The sequence below is a fragment of the Camelus ferus genome, chromosome 10 (assembly GCF_009834535.1).
Source record: "Camelus ferus isolate YT-003-E chromosome 10, BCGSAC_Cfer_1.0, whole genome shotgun sequence".
NCBI classification, from domain to species: Eukaryota; Metazoa; Chordata; class Mammalia; order Artiodactyla; family Camelidae; genus Camelus; species Camelus ferus.
Window position 1 is genome coordinate 41,726,939 of NC_045705.1, and position 14,052 is coordinate 41,740,990.

Below are 14,052 nucleotides of genomic sequence, written 5' to 3' on the forward strand. Positions count from 1 at the left end.
GCCAGCTTTTCCCAGCTCTGGGAACCAGGCTCCAGGACACTGGAGGGGTTGCCAACAGGAGTGTCAATCAAATGCATGTTCCAATCAAAGGCATGTTTCTCACTATACTCTCCATAAGCAGAAAGGGGATAACCCTCCTATCATGGCCACATTTATTGAACACCTATTCCCCAGACCCTGGGCCAAGACACCACAACATCTATAACCAGTCTTTGTGTTTTAAGCTTTGCTCCCCATCCTTTCACCTTGTATCTTGCTTAATCATTCAGTGAGAAAAGAGATCCCATTGGGCAGGTGCAACAGTCAGAGTCCGACCAGAAAACAGAACCTCCCTAAGTATTTAAAACAAAGGGAGTCTAATGCCAGGAAATGGCTCTGGAGAAGATGGAAGAGGGGAGAAACCCAAGGCGGTGGTGAGGCAGCCCAGGGGTTAACCTCCACTGCTGGCACCCTTAGCTAAACGGAGGAAGGGAAGGGCAAAAGGTAGCATTCTCCCAGCCGAGGTGCTGGGCTCCCCCGCTGAACTCAGACCATGGTGGACGTGCCTGCAGGAAGCTGGTGCCAAGGAGAAGCAGCTGCTCTGGAACGCTCACCCCGAGAGGGAGGGAGAAGGAAGACTCCTGCTTCTCGCTTCCTGCCAACTTCTAGCCCCCCACAGCACCTCCCACCTACTGCACCCAGAGGGAAGCCAGCTGATCTGTGACCTGGGGAACGCAGGGTGCAGTCTATGTCATGCAGAGTCAAGCAGGGAAGGAGCACGGAGCACCATCAAGGACTAGCACACCAGGGACAGGAACATTCGCCTTACTTTATTTACTCCCCACTTTCAGGGAGGGATTACAGTTAGCCCATTTTCCTGATGAGGAAGTTGAGATTTAGGAGGATTCAAAAAATGGCCCATGGGCTCCTAGAGCTGAGCTATCTTGGCATTCGAACTAATCTAAGCTCTGTCTGAGATTTAAACTCTCAGACCTTGCTTTCTCTCCTGACAGGAGGGCTGGGTAAGCTTTGATGGAAGTTAGCCAGATCTATCTTTAGATTCAACGAAAGGCTTTTAATTTAATGTTTGAAAACTGCAATTAATGGGAGATACATCTGTTCCAAAGAGGAAACAACTAAATAGGACAAGCCTGTGGCCCGCCTGCTGGAGCTTGACAATCAGTCAGCCATGGAGAACCACACTGTGGCTCAGTAACGTGGACAGAGCACCACCAGGGTCAGCTCTGTGTCCAGTCAAGGCTGCCTGAGGTCTCGCTGAGTCATAAGAGTCTTTCTGCCAGCGTCCCTGCCCAGTACCATTGCTGCAGAGTTCCCACAGCTGTGTGGATGATTCATGGAGAGCCTGCAGAGAAGGCTACACAGGCCACCACCCCATCCTCCTGGATCTCTGACCCCTAAATCAGGTCACTTGATGCCCCATCTCACTATCCCCTCAGCATTCTATGCCAGCCTCCATCACAGGATTTGATGCCCTGCTTTGCAACAGTCCATTTTCTCACTGATCTGCCCCAGTGGATTATAAGCTCCACAGGTAAGGCCCTGAGGGCACCCTGTGATCAGGACCACACTGAACACTCAATAGATATACAATCGATATACAATTTGAGGAACAAATGAGGGAAGGGACGTACAGGAACCCAGAATATTCTTAACAATGTGGAAGAATGTGGAAAGAATGTGCAGTCACACGTCCCCCAGGCCTAGAATTCCATCCCAGCTGTGCTGCCCACAAAAGGTGTAATGCTGGGTAGTCACTCGGGCTCTGAACTTCAGTTTTCTCCTCTATAAAATGGGATTACTATTACCTTCCTTTAAGGGTTGTTGTGGCTACTCAAAGAAATAGTCTTGCTCCATGATTGTCATTTCCCTTCTCCCTTGACCATCTGAAAGGAAACTACTCTGTTCCCCTTTAAACTGTTTTTGGGTCACTAACAGAATTAAATATTGGAATAGATGGGCTATGATTTTAAAGCATGGTGATGATATGAACTAAGATTCAGTACATGAAACAGAAATTATTTTGAGAATTCAAGAGGAAATAAATTTAATGCAGGGAATCAGGGAAATAAAAATTGTCAGAATGGCTGGAAAAGTGGGTGCCAAAGGCTCAGCACTGGACTACTGAGTCCGAGGGCATCCAATCCACCAGAGCTGCCATGCTCATGCGAGGAGGCTGCTGCTGCTCCTGCCATTACACATGCTGCCACAACTGCCCAATCATCTTCTGTCTCTATAACCTCAAGCATTAGTTTTCTATTGCTGCAATGACCATTGTACTACAAACCTACATGCATTTATTATCTACAATGACTGTGGCTCTGGAACCCAGGCACAGCTTCCATGGATCCTCTGATTCAGGGTCTATGAAGCTGCCATTATGGTGTCAACTGGGGCTGTAGTCTCATCTGAGTCCTGACTGGGGAAGGATCTGCTTGCAAGCTCACGTGGTTGTTGGTGACACTGTTTCCTGAAGGTCATAAGAGTAAGGGCCTCAGAGGGCTAATCTCTCTCCCCTTGCTCCTTACTATGTGTTTTACATTGATTTTATAACCCATGTGACTTGAAAATCCTAATTTGGTTAGTGAGCCTTTCTGATCCATGACCTCTGGTTGGGAGTACCAGCTTGCCTGGAAGTGACCTTGGCTACCATTGCATCAGGGTAATATGCCACATGACAATTGGTGAGAGATAGGTAAGGATCATGATCCCCTCTTTATAGAGAAGGAAATGAAGAATATAGAGGGTATGTGACTTGTCCAAGGTCACACAGCTATTAAGTAAACTAACCGGAACTAATACACAGGTTTCTCCAACTGTAGCTCTAGTTCTTTTTACTCTAAACAAGAGCCTCATACAAAAAAATATCAGAGGGCATCATTTAAAAAGTGAATTGGATTTTTCCTGTGGGCCTCTAAAGGAAGTTTGCAAAGAAAAATTCCAAGGCCCTTCTGAGCAGTGGTTCCTGAGCAGGACAAGATGTCACTCTAGCAAAGGCCTTATTTTGATGGAGCCACACTCACTTGTCATGCCTGTGCTGGGAAGGTCCTTAAAAGGGGCCTCTTGTTTAGACTTATAGTTGCCCTTCCTCTGTTCCTCACTGGTCTGTAAACACAGCCTCCTTATGGGCAAGGCCCCCAGCCAACAGAAGCATGAAGGCTCTGATGCTATGAGGAATGATGACCAAAAAAAAAAAAAAAAAAAGAGGCTTGAGCAGAAAGGGTTCACTTGTCTTCACATCCTTCCCAATGCTGGATTCCTTGCCAGATAAAATCACCCTCAGAGATTTGACCTGTCTGTTTGCTCTGGCTCTTTGAACTGTTGACTTTCAGATCAATTCTAGGTTGGCTTGGGTATGATGCTTGCTTTCCCCAAATTAATAGTTAACTTGGATAAGCACTTTTTGGTCTTCCTTCCATCCCTCTCCTTATGTAGGAAAAAAAAAAAAAGATTTTGGGGTTATAACCAAGGCCTTTCTAGAGAGAGAAGTCTCTCAAGTAAGGACCATCTATGTCAACTCCTAAGCTTTTGTGGAAAATTTCAGTCTTCAGAGGAGAAAATGGATAAGTTGTAACGGAACTTTGCAAATAAATTTCAGCAATCATTAGGCACCCTAAATTGTGTAATTTTTCTGCAAATTTGCACTAGCTTTGCTCTTATTTCCATTTCATCGTAGCCATATTACCTTCTTCAATGATCATGAGATCATTAAGTAATAAAAACATCACAATAATTACAACTCACAGAAATGAAAAACTATAGCTAATAACACAGAAAATGGACACAATATAGTCCTGTATTTTTTTAAATTGTGTGTGTGTGTGTGTGTGTTAACATGTGTGCCGGCACATATACAGATAACAAGGAAAAAATTTGGAAGGAGAAATTAACAAAATGCTTAAATGTACTTAGGGAGGAATTATAGGCAATTTGTACTTGATTTTTAAAATAACTCGGTGTATTTCTTAAATTCTTATAATCATCTTTTATTGCTTTTATGATTGATTTTTTTAAAAAGCTTCTCTATTTCCTTTTGAATAGAAATAACAATACTTGACAAAGTCTTCACTGTCATCAAGGAGCTTTTCAAAAGCTAAATAACCTCAGCTGAATTTCATAACAGCCCTGGGCAGTCAGTATCACCTTTATAACCACTTTATAGATGGCTCAGACAGACTGCTATAGCCAAGGTTACACAGCTACTAAACAGCAAAACCGAGAGGCAAAGACAGATATTTTTGATGCCAAAGCCCGTGTACTCTCCGCTGTGCCATGGCTGTTCTCTGCAAGTACTTTCAGCATTGTGTCCCCAGTTTCAATCAACAATTGTTCTCCGACATGGCACTTCAGGGGGTGCAAAGATGAAAATCCTGCCTCTCCAGGAACTCACAGTCCAGAGCAGGGGTCCTCAGCCCCAGCTGCTCACTAGATCCACCCTGGGCCAATACCTCTGGGCCATACCCCATATGGTCTTTAAAACTCCTCAGATGATTCTAAGGGGGGCCAAAGGGAGAACAGCCAAGGGGAGAACAACTAATCTACCAGAGAGCTAGTACATCTGGAAATGAACAGATTCCTCAAGAAACAATGTAGACCCAATTATGACAATTCATTGCCTTGTTTCCAGTAATTGCTTCTTGGCATTTTATGGGTCCTTGGATATGGATCTCTTTGCATGGATATGGTGACAACTTAAGGCTAAATTTAAGACTAAATGCTGTAAACAGCTTTTAGTGTTTATCCTTGAAATTCATTGGAAATAGCTTTTTCATCTTCTTACTGCAGCGTAGTTGGGCAGTACTGTGTAGCAAAGAGAATTCTAGACATGGGTCTCTAAAGACAGATTTAGTCTTGACTTAAGCTATAAAAACGGTGGTTTGGGACAAGTCACTTCTCCTCTCTAGGTCTCAAATTCTCCCTCTGTAAAATAAAAGGGCCTAATTAGATGCTGTCTACTGTCTATCTCAAATTTCCCGTCATTCTCTATCACGTAGCCTGAGATTGCTAAAAAAAAAAAAAAAAAAAAAAAAAGCAGGCAGTCCAAGATAAACAATGAATTTAAAACCTACCTATTTCAGTTATATGTTGCTACACTGCAAATCACCTCAAATGTTAGTGGCTTAAAACAATGAATTATTATTTCTGATTTGGTGGACTGACTAGGAGGTTCTGCTGGTGTTGCCTGGGCTCACGGAGACAGCCACAGGCAGGAGCAGTCAGCAGCAGTCAGAACATCCAGGAGAGTTTTACTGAGCTGGTAGCGGGTGCTAGCTATGGGCTAGTCAGCCTTTGTTCTGCTCCACAGGACCTCTCATCCTCCAGCAGGAGAGCCTGGACTTTCTCCTAATATGGCAATCTCAGAATTCCAAGACAGTAAGAGTGGAAGCTGCAAAGCCTCCTGAGGTCTAGGCTCTGCCCTCCACAGTGTCACTGCAGCCATAATCTCTAAGTCAAAGGATTAGCCTAGATTCAAAAAAAAAGGGGTTGGGGTGGAGTAATAGATTCCACCTCTTGATGAGAGACGCAGCTATTGCTGGTTGCAAAAGGGTGTGGACACATGAGGTGTGATTCATGGGTGGCCATTATCATAATGATCCTCCGGTTATTTTTGCCTGGAGGTACCATATAATGTAGTGGTTCAGGGCACAGCCTTTGCAGTCAAACAATCTGGTTTCAAATCCTGCTGCTTCCACATACTTGTGATAAAGGATAAAAGACTTAAATCTCTCTGTGCCTGCTTCCTCATGGTTAATTTGAGAAGAATAATAACAGTGCTCATCTCATGAGGCGACTGATAAATAAATGTGATTATGTCTGTAAAGCCCCCAACACACAGTAAGTGCATCCTCAAAGCTCTCTGCTTTTACTACGGGTCCTGATTTTCTACAGGAGTTGAGGGAGCTGCTTCATCCCTCAAGTAAAGGCAGCAACCCTTATCCCCTCCTTCCCAACATTACATTAGTTAGACTGGCTGCATCCACTTGTTGCAAACCTGAGGGGTTAAAATTCATTTGGCACTGGTTTTCACTGAGCTCCTTTACATACAGCATCTTTTCCATGAAAGGTCCAGCTCTGGGCACTGATCTTAAAACAAAGAATGTGACTTACGGGTTCAGTGGGAGAAGCGCGCTTCTGACATGAACAGCTCTTGTTCCCTGGCAGCCCCTGGCCCCTGCCTGCTTGGCTGAGCACGATTCCAGGAGAGAGAGCCCCTGGGAACCTCAGCCCCACCTGAACAAAGCGTGCCACCACTTGCTGGTCCCGGCTCCCACTTGAATTCATCTCACTGTAGGCTGAAAGAGCCCTCAGGTCACCAGTGTGGTCCAACCTGCTGCTAAGTGCCTGCTGAGGTGCACAGACTCCCCAAGTCAGGACTTACCTGTGACTCATTCTCTGGGATATATGACCTAAGCTTTCTCCAAAGCAGTTCAACTATACTCAGCAGTCTGACTCGGGGCTTTGGAGTCAGACAGATAGGGGTTCAAATCCCTAAACTGACACCTACTAGCATCATGACTCAGGGTAAGTGGGATGACCTCACTGAGCTGCAGTCGTTTCCTCTGTAAAATCATCTACCTTACAAGGTTGCTGTAAAGATTAGAAACAAGTATATAAAGCACACAGCACAGAGTCTGGATATTAGTAGGATTAAAGTAAATAATTTGTTTAGAGCATCTAAGAGTTCAGGGTACATAGTAGAGCCTCAAAAAAAAAAAAAAGGTTACTTCCTTTTCAATATCACAGTGAACCTAAGCCTGAAGCTATTCATTCATTTATTAATATATTCAACAAGCCACTGCAAATCCTGCAGAGAATACAAAAGTATATCAAATTCCAAAGTGGAAGCCCCATGAAGGCAGGGATCCTGCCTTTTGTCACTCTTTGTTTAAAACATATCTCGCACAGTGCCTGAAACAGAGTAGGTGTAAAACACGTATTTGTTGAAAGAAAGATAATCTAGTCTCTGCCATTACCGAGTCTGGACTTAAAGAGAACAAGAGGAATATGTATAAATAAATGCAATCCCAAGCTGATTGATTCAAGTGGTCAGAGATGAGCAAGGGTTTTGTAAGAAATTACACCCTGCTGAGAGCTAAGGTAAGGCTTCAGGGAGAGCTGCTTTTACAGTGAGCTTTGAGGAAAGAGATGATTTCAAAGCACAATATGGGAAAGAGGGCTGAGAGCAGAAAGGAGGAACAATGACTGAATCCATGGCTGAAATTTTAGAACTGAAGCTGTAAGCATCTCTCTCTTTATGTATGCTTGTATGTCTGCAATTCAGAAAGTCCTCAGAAAATCTCTCATTATCTAAGTGCGTACTATATTCCTTTCTCGGGGTGGTATTCCAAACTTATATTCTAAAATATCTTAAAGGAGCTCATTGTATTCTAACTGGCTGAGACACAAAAATAAAACAAACAAACAAACAAACAAACAAAAACTCATATATAAATGGAATATTCCTAACACTCCCAGAAATAAAGGAAGTTGAGCCTGAGACTCTGTCAATGTGAAAAAAGAGGTATCCTTAAAGAAATAAACTAAAAAATGGTTTTAAATGTAAGCTCTCAGGATGTGGGTACATCTTTAGTGAATAAAACTAGTTCAATAATTTCAGTTTATTTTTTTTTAAAAGCTCTGTACTTGAGAGACTATTTCTTAGACCCTGCTTCGCTTCATTCAGGGAGTCCATGATCACCTCTAAGCTGTGCAGTGACAAGCAATATTCATTCGTTTTGAACAAAAGGGCAGACTGACAATGCTGAACTTTACCTGAGCCCTGTGCTCTCAAAAAGCAGAGATGGCTAAGAAATTCCCCCACACCTGTGGTCTCTGAAGTCCCTCCACTCTTCTGTGTTCCAGGAAACAGCTGCCAGCACCACTCTCCCATGTACGGAAAGAAGACCCATCTCCATTCTTCTTCACGACTCTTGTAAGACTGTGAATGACCCCTTGTTTACCTGCCTTTATTAAAATCCCAGGCCTCCTCCCCTTTCTTTGAGCACTTCCTCATTAATGGATATTCTCCCTACTGCAATAGCTTGAATAAAGTCACCTCCTTACTTGATGTCTGTTTTATCTGTTACACTCTCCAATTTAAAAAATAAATAAAGATATGGCAGGCCTTTTTCCTGCCTTTGGAGCAGCTGTGTGAGGAGGTGATGTCTGAGACAGCGACAGCCATCTCCAACCACGGAACAAGCCTGAGGATGGTGGTCCACATGCTGAGGGTGGCACGGGGAGATGCGGAAAGTGACTGCTCCTCGATGACACGGTTATGTTGCTGAAATAGTCAATCCTCTTACTTCCCTTCACTTCTGGACTTCTTGTTATGGGAACTAATACAGAACCTTTAAATGCTTTAAGTTATTTTCTGTTGGACATCCTGTTTTGAAGCCCTAAACACCCCAGTAGGATGCTTATAGGCTTCAGGAGAAAAGAAAACTTGTGCCCAGAAATCTGGAAAGATGTTCGAGAAGAAATGGTTGCCTCTTATGTGTGGGCCAGTAGGGCTTCAGAGACGCGGTTTCCCGTGTCCCTGTGCGGCCCTGGAGTTGTAGAATCATTCCTGAGAGGCCAAGACTACCACAGACTCAAAAGAAGCTTTCAGATGTGAATGAAGAATGATTCAAAGGCAATTTGTGTGGATAGATGATTGAGGACCCAAAGGGCTGCTGGACATCTCAGCAGAAGCCAGCACAGACACATCACCTCGCAGATCAAACGCACTCTGCCCCTCCCCTAGCACGCAGAAACATCTTCAGGGGAAAGTGGGCATGCTCAAACGGACTGAGATTAATTTTGTACCACCAGGTAGACTGAGAGCTCAGAATAGAAATGCCATACAATTATAGAAGAGAAAGTTATCTTATAGATGATTTGAACTCATTATAAATGTGTAGGTCACTACCCTTCAGATAGATTCACAAATAAAACCCCATACAAATCTAAATCTTACAGTGATCAAGGCCAGGAGAGAGAAGTGACGCAGTAATTAGTGGGCAGAGTGAGAACAGAATTGTCTGGGCTTGAAACTCCAATGACCGACCGCACTTCCATCTCCCCTCCCTGCATTAGGGAAAGAAAGTTATTGCCGGAACCACTTGCCCACTGCTGTTGCTGTTGCCACCGTGCACCTGGGCTGGCAGAGTTCTGATGGCTACAGCTGGTGTGGGCCCTGATCCTGGTGATCGGTGGCCAGCCCTGGCCTTCACCCGTAATGGCAATGTGACCTGTCGTATCAGTTTTCTGGCTGGGAAACAGAGGAGTGAAACAGGGCTGTACTAGTATAATGTTTTTCATGAAATATGGGAATGAAACAAGAATTTGAGAAAGGTCAAGTCGCTTATGGCTAATTTGCTGTATATGAGCCCAAATTGCCTCAGAGTGAAACCTTGTTTCTTTCTATATCTTCAAACTTATCTGTTTCCTTCTTTTTTCAGAAAATACTTTTGGATGTGTTCTTAGAAGCTCAAAAGGGTCATCTGCAATGTAATTTCCATCCTCCACTCCCATTCCCTTCTGTCTGAGGGACCTGGAGCAGGTGAGGGATGGGGGCACAATCAGGTGTAGGTCAAATTTATGCACAAAATTCCTGCCACCAGCTCTTCAGGCTGTGCTCCTGGACTCGGTACCAAGGATTATTCCTGGGGTCAGAAAAACTCCAGTAGATTCATCTGCTTACATATGACTCCCAGGGGTCTTGTATACATGGTCTGGGGCCAGAGCAAGACCCATGCCATTCAGCACTAACAGAGACACAAGAGACACTGCCCCTCCCTCCTCCTCCTCTCCCCGCAACAACCCCACTCCCTGCTCCACTTGAAAGAAAACACATACCAGATGAGCAGGGTATAAAAAGAGATCTTAGCTAATAAGAGAAGGTAACCGAGCTTCATACCATTTAAAGAATGTCTACAGACAGCCTGACAAAAAAAGAAACAAAAAAAGGCCAGAAAAGGTGCCCTAATGGTTCTACTTCCTGCGTGGCGGCCTGTCGGAGAGAAGGAAGGAGAGCGCAACCTTCCTCACTCAGCCTAACCCACAGACTTGGGGATAAAACAAAGGTGCCTCATCAGACCACTTTGCAGACCAGTAAGATGCAAAATTCTTTTCTGAAGAGGTCCCTTAGACATAGAGTCCATACCAAAAGTACCCACTACTCAGACCCCTCATCACCCTTTCCCAGGAGTCTCTGGTCTCATTACCAAAGGTATTTCAAAAGTATCCTGAGCCACATGCAATCTCCAGACTCCTGAGGCGAGGGCTTTGAAGATGATCATCTAGAGGGGTGGCCTTCACACTGAACTCCTTCAATCTCTAGAGTTCCCAGGAGGAAACTTGGAGTCTTGGCATGAGTGGTGGCAGTGAGGCGGAGCAAAAGGGATGGGCTCTTGACCCTCAGTTGCCCTTCAACCAGAACAATTTAATTTTATCTGTATTACATTTTGGCCTCGCAAGTAAAATTTTACTCAGGAAAGGATTCCAGTTTAGAAACAATTCTTTTGAAACCTCTGAGCTAGAGAATGCATCTCAACATCCCTCTCCCATCCCCAAGCCTGGGGAGACCTTGAGGGAGGGGGAACATGGTTATGGGTGGAAATGGGTGTTGGGTACACAAGTCTCAGAAACCTCACTGGCAGGTAGCCTGACCCAGCTGTAGCAACTATATACTGATAAAGAAATTTACTGTTACATGTCCCCACCACCACCAATAAAACTCAGATCATCCAAAATTTGGCCTGGAAGGACAACCTCCAGGTGGAGGATGGGAGTTGGACCTAGAAACTCTTCTTCTGTCCTTCTGGGTTCTGAGCACTCTCTTCCTCTTTGGATTTTCTCAATTTGCTCACTGCTTCCACTCCTCAATGGCTCCTCATTGCCCTGGGCAAGAAAGGTGCTGCTCCCTCAAAGTCCTTCTATCTTTCCTCAAACCTCTTTCTGTTTTCCCCTTAAAATGGCAGCAAGCCACTGTCACAGATTCTTCAGCTATGACTGGGACTTTCGAAAACAAGTGAATGTTAGAGAAGAACAAAAGGGAAAAACATAGTATATAAATCATTTAAATGATGCAACTTCCAAAGCACAGGTTCTGATTTCATTTGAATTGAATTGTTCTCAGGGATTTTACCTCTTCCCATTTCATACAGGCTCCAAGACTGGCAATGAGAAGGGCTGACGTCACTTTCCAGAGCCTCAGCTTAAGCCCTCACTTCAAAGCTCCCACCCTGTTGCCCATGGGTGATGCCCTATTGACAGCCACCACCTAGGATCTTCTCTTAAACATTGTGTCTCTCCATTGACATCTTGATTCTTTCTGTTGACAAGATCAAAAGAGAGTCTCCTCACCTACCTATCTAAGCTTGATCCTGACACACTTCCCTCCCACTCACCCCACCCACCCTCCTCCCCGGGATGATTTCAGTCTTCAACGGAGACTGCCCACTACAAACACTGGTATAGCTTTACCCTTTTGGATCAAAGTCTACTGTTATCTTAATCCTTTTATGTACCAGAATTCCTCTTACAAAGAACACTGTATTTTGGCCCAAAGGTTGTGGGATATGCGGTGAAAAACCTTTTATAAATGTTTGGGGCTTTAAGTTTTTCTTAATCTCTAGGCCTCAGTTTGTTCCTGGGCCTGAGTAACAGATGTACTTTTCAATAACAAAAAAAAAGAAGTTCTAATAGGTAATCCAGGAAATGAGGAAAAGTGCATTAGGCTGGATACTGTGTGAAGGAGGAATTTGGGGAGAACAAGAATGTCTAAAAGTGGACTTTGGTGTAACTGCTGTAAATTCTTCCTCTAGCTCCTCTAAGAAATCTTTAGTAAAATCTACAATGCTCGTTTGCATTTTGTGTGAGTGAATTCTTTTGGACATTGACTTTTGTGCCTGGTTGGGGTCATCCTTGGTGCAACACAAAGGCAGAGCTGGAGGAAAACAAAATCTAGAGACAAATGGGCCATGAGAGAATAAGTCCTTGGGGAACAAGAGTGGCGAGACACAGGCTTTGAAATTGGAGCTGGGAGGTGAATTTAGCTGGATCTTGTGGGTCAAGGAGCCCCTACTTGACTTCAGAGCTACAGTATGAAAAAATTAGCATTATGATCCTTCTCTGGATCCCCATTATCTACAGTCCATACTCCTTTGTGGGAGAGTGGCCACTCCTCCAAATATCTTTCTTTCTCCCGACATCTTTCCATCTTCCTTCGAAAATGGCCAGAAATCTCGTCCATAGATTTTTTTTTTAATCTAAGACTGAAATTTTCAAAACGACTAAATATTAGAGGACTATTAATCAGTTAGGTGATGCAGTTCCCAGACCACAAGGCTCTAAGTCTTTGTATGGATGACACACAAAGCCTATTAAAATCTGGCCTCCCCAACTCTCCAGCGTCATCTCTCCAGCATTCTTACTTGTCACCGACACTGCAGTATTACCACCTTGAAGAAGTCTAAATGACCACGCTCTCACTCCATCAGGTAGAACTGACCACTTTTCACTTCATGTCTCATTGAGGCACAGCATTCCAAAACACTTTGTGTAAAGTACTTATTCATATGTTTTCCCTTCTAATAGATTGTGAGCTTCTAACCCCAGAACCTAACAAGCGCTTGTAAAGAAGTAGAATTTCAATAAATGTTTGTTGAATTAAAACGATTCCAAAGCAGGATGTAGAAACAGAAAGCAAGCAGATAGACTTAGGTTGGAATGATAATTCTGCCACTTACCAGCTGGATGACTTTGGATAGCTTCCGAATCTTTCTGAGTGTCGACTGCCTCATCCATTAACAACAGCTACTTTGCAGAGAATAGAGACGTGTAAAGTGTGTGACGTACCTGGCCCACAGTAGGTGTATAGTAAGTGGACACTATCAGTCAGTAGGCTGGTGGTTTTCAAGACATTTTTTTCTATCAGTGTAGGTCCCTTCACTTTTGTAGAATAGCAAATCTAGCTTCTTTGTACAAACCTAGAGCTTATCCAAAGATTTTATCCTTTTATCTCATAGTTCTTAGAAATTCAATGGGTATACATTGTCTGTTTTCCTATGCCTTTTTGCTCAAGCAGCATACGTGGCAATACTGACTTTTTCTTTCTTAGATTCGGTTTTTTAAAAAATACAATTTTCTTAAGAAGGGAAGGGAAGGGATCAAAAAAAATTTTTTTTTCCCTAAAGCTTTCCTTAAGGTCAGGGGCTTTATCTATGAAAAAGTAGTAAATAGTTAATTGTAACCTATGTGAAGCAGTAGCCAGCCTTAAAATAGTCCTTTCTGGCCAAGGGTTAGAACAATGGGTACTAGCATAATTGTTTGAGCTGTTTTTAGTGTCTCTTAATCAAAATTACTAGATGACAGAATTCAAGAACTTGTTACATGTTATTACTCGGTGCACATTTAAAAGTAAAGACTCTCTGTCATGCAAAGAAAAACAAAACAAAAAACCAAACCTGAGTAAGAGCAGAGTCGCTCAAACTTAGGGGTACAGCCTCAGAGCTGTACCTGCTTGCCTACTTCCCCATATTGACACAGCTCACTCTCCACTCCAGAAGAACCAGGGCTCCCAGCGTCTGGAGTAAAATCTACTGCCTTAGACCAGTGTGGACAACTGGTATGTGAAGTAGTATGTGAAATTATTTTAAGTGGCTTAAAGATATGGCATTAAATAACACTGATACCTTTAGTTAAAAAGTTACTCCCTGTTCAGTTAAAAAAAGTTTTTTTTCTGATTCCTTAGGGGAAAAGTCTCAGTTTGGGGATAATATGTTTTTTTTAACTCCTCTGTTACTTCTCCTAAGAATCCAGTATTCAAAGATAGCAGACTGCAGGCTCAGAACCTTCAAGTCAACAGTACCTAGCTAGAATTTAACACTACGGATTTGTTCAGTTACTGTCTCTACCCGTATCGTGCTCTTTAAGTTTGGGGAAAATTATTTGACAACAAACTTCACTGTCTTTACTTATAAAGAAAGAAGGCTCCCTTCATTTGGGAGGATTAACGTGTCCATTCTAAATATATTCACTGAGAGATTTCTATGTGCCAGGTATCCTGAT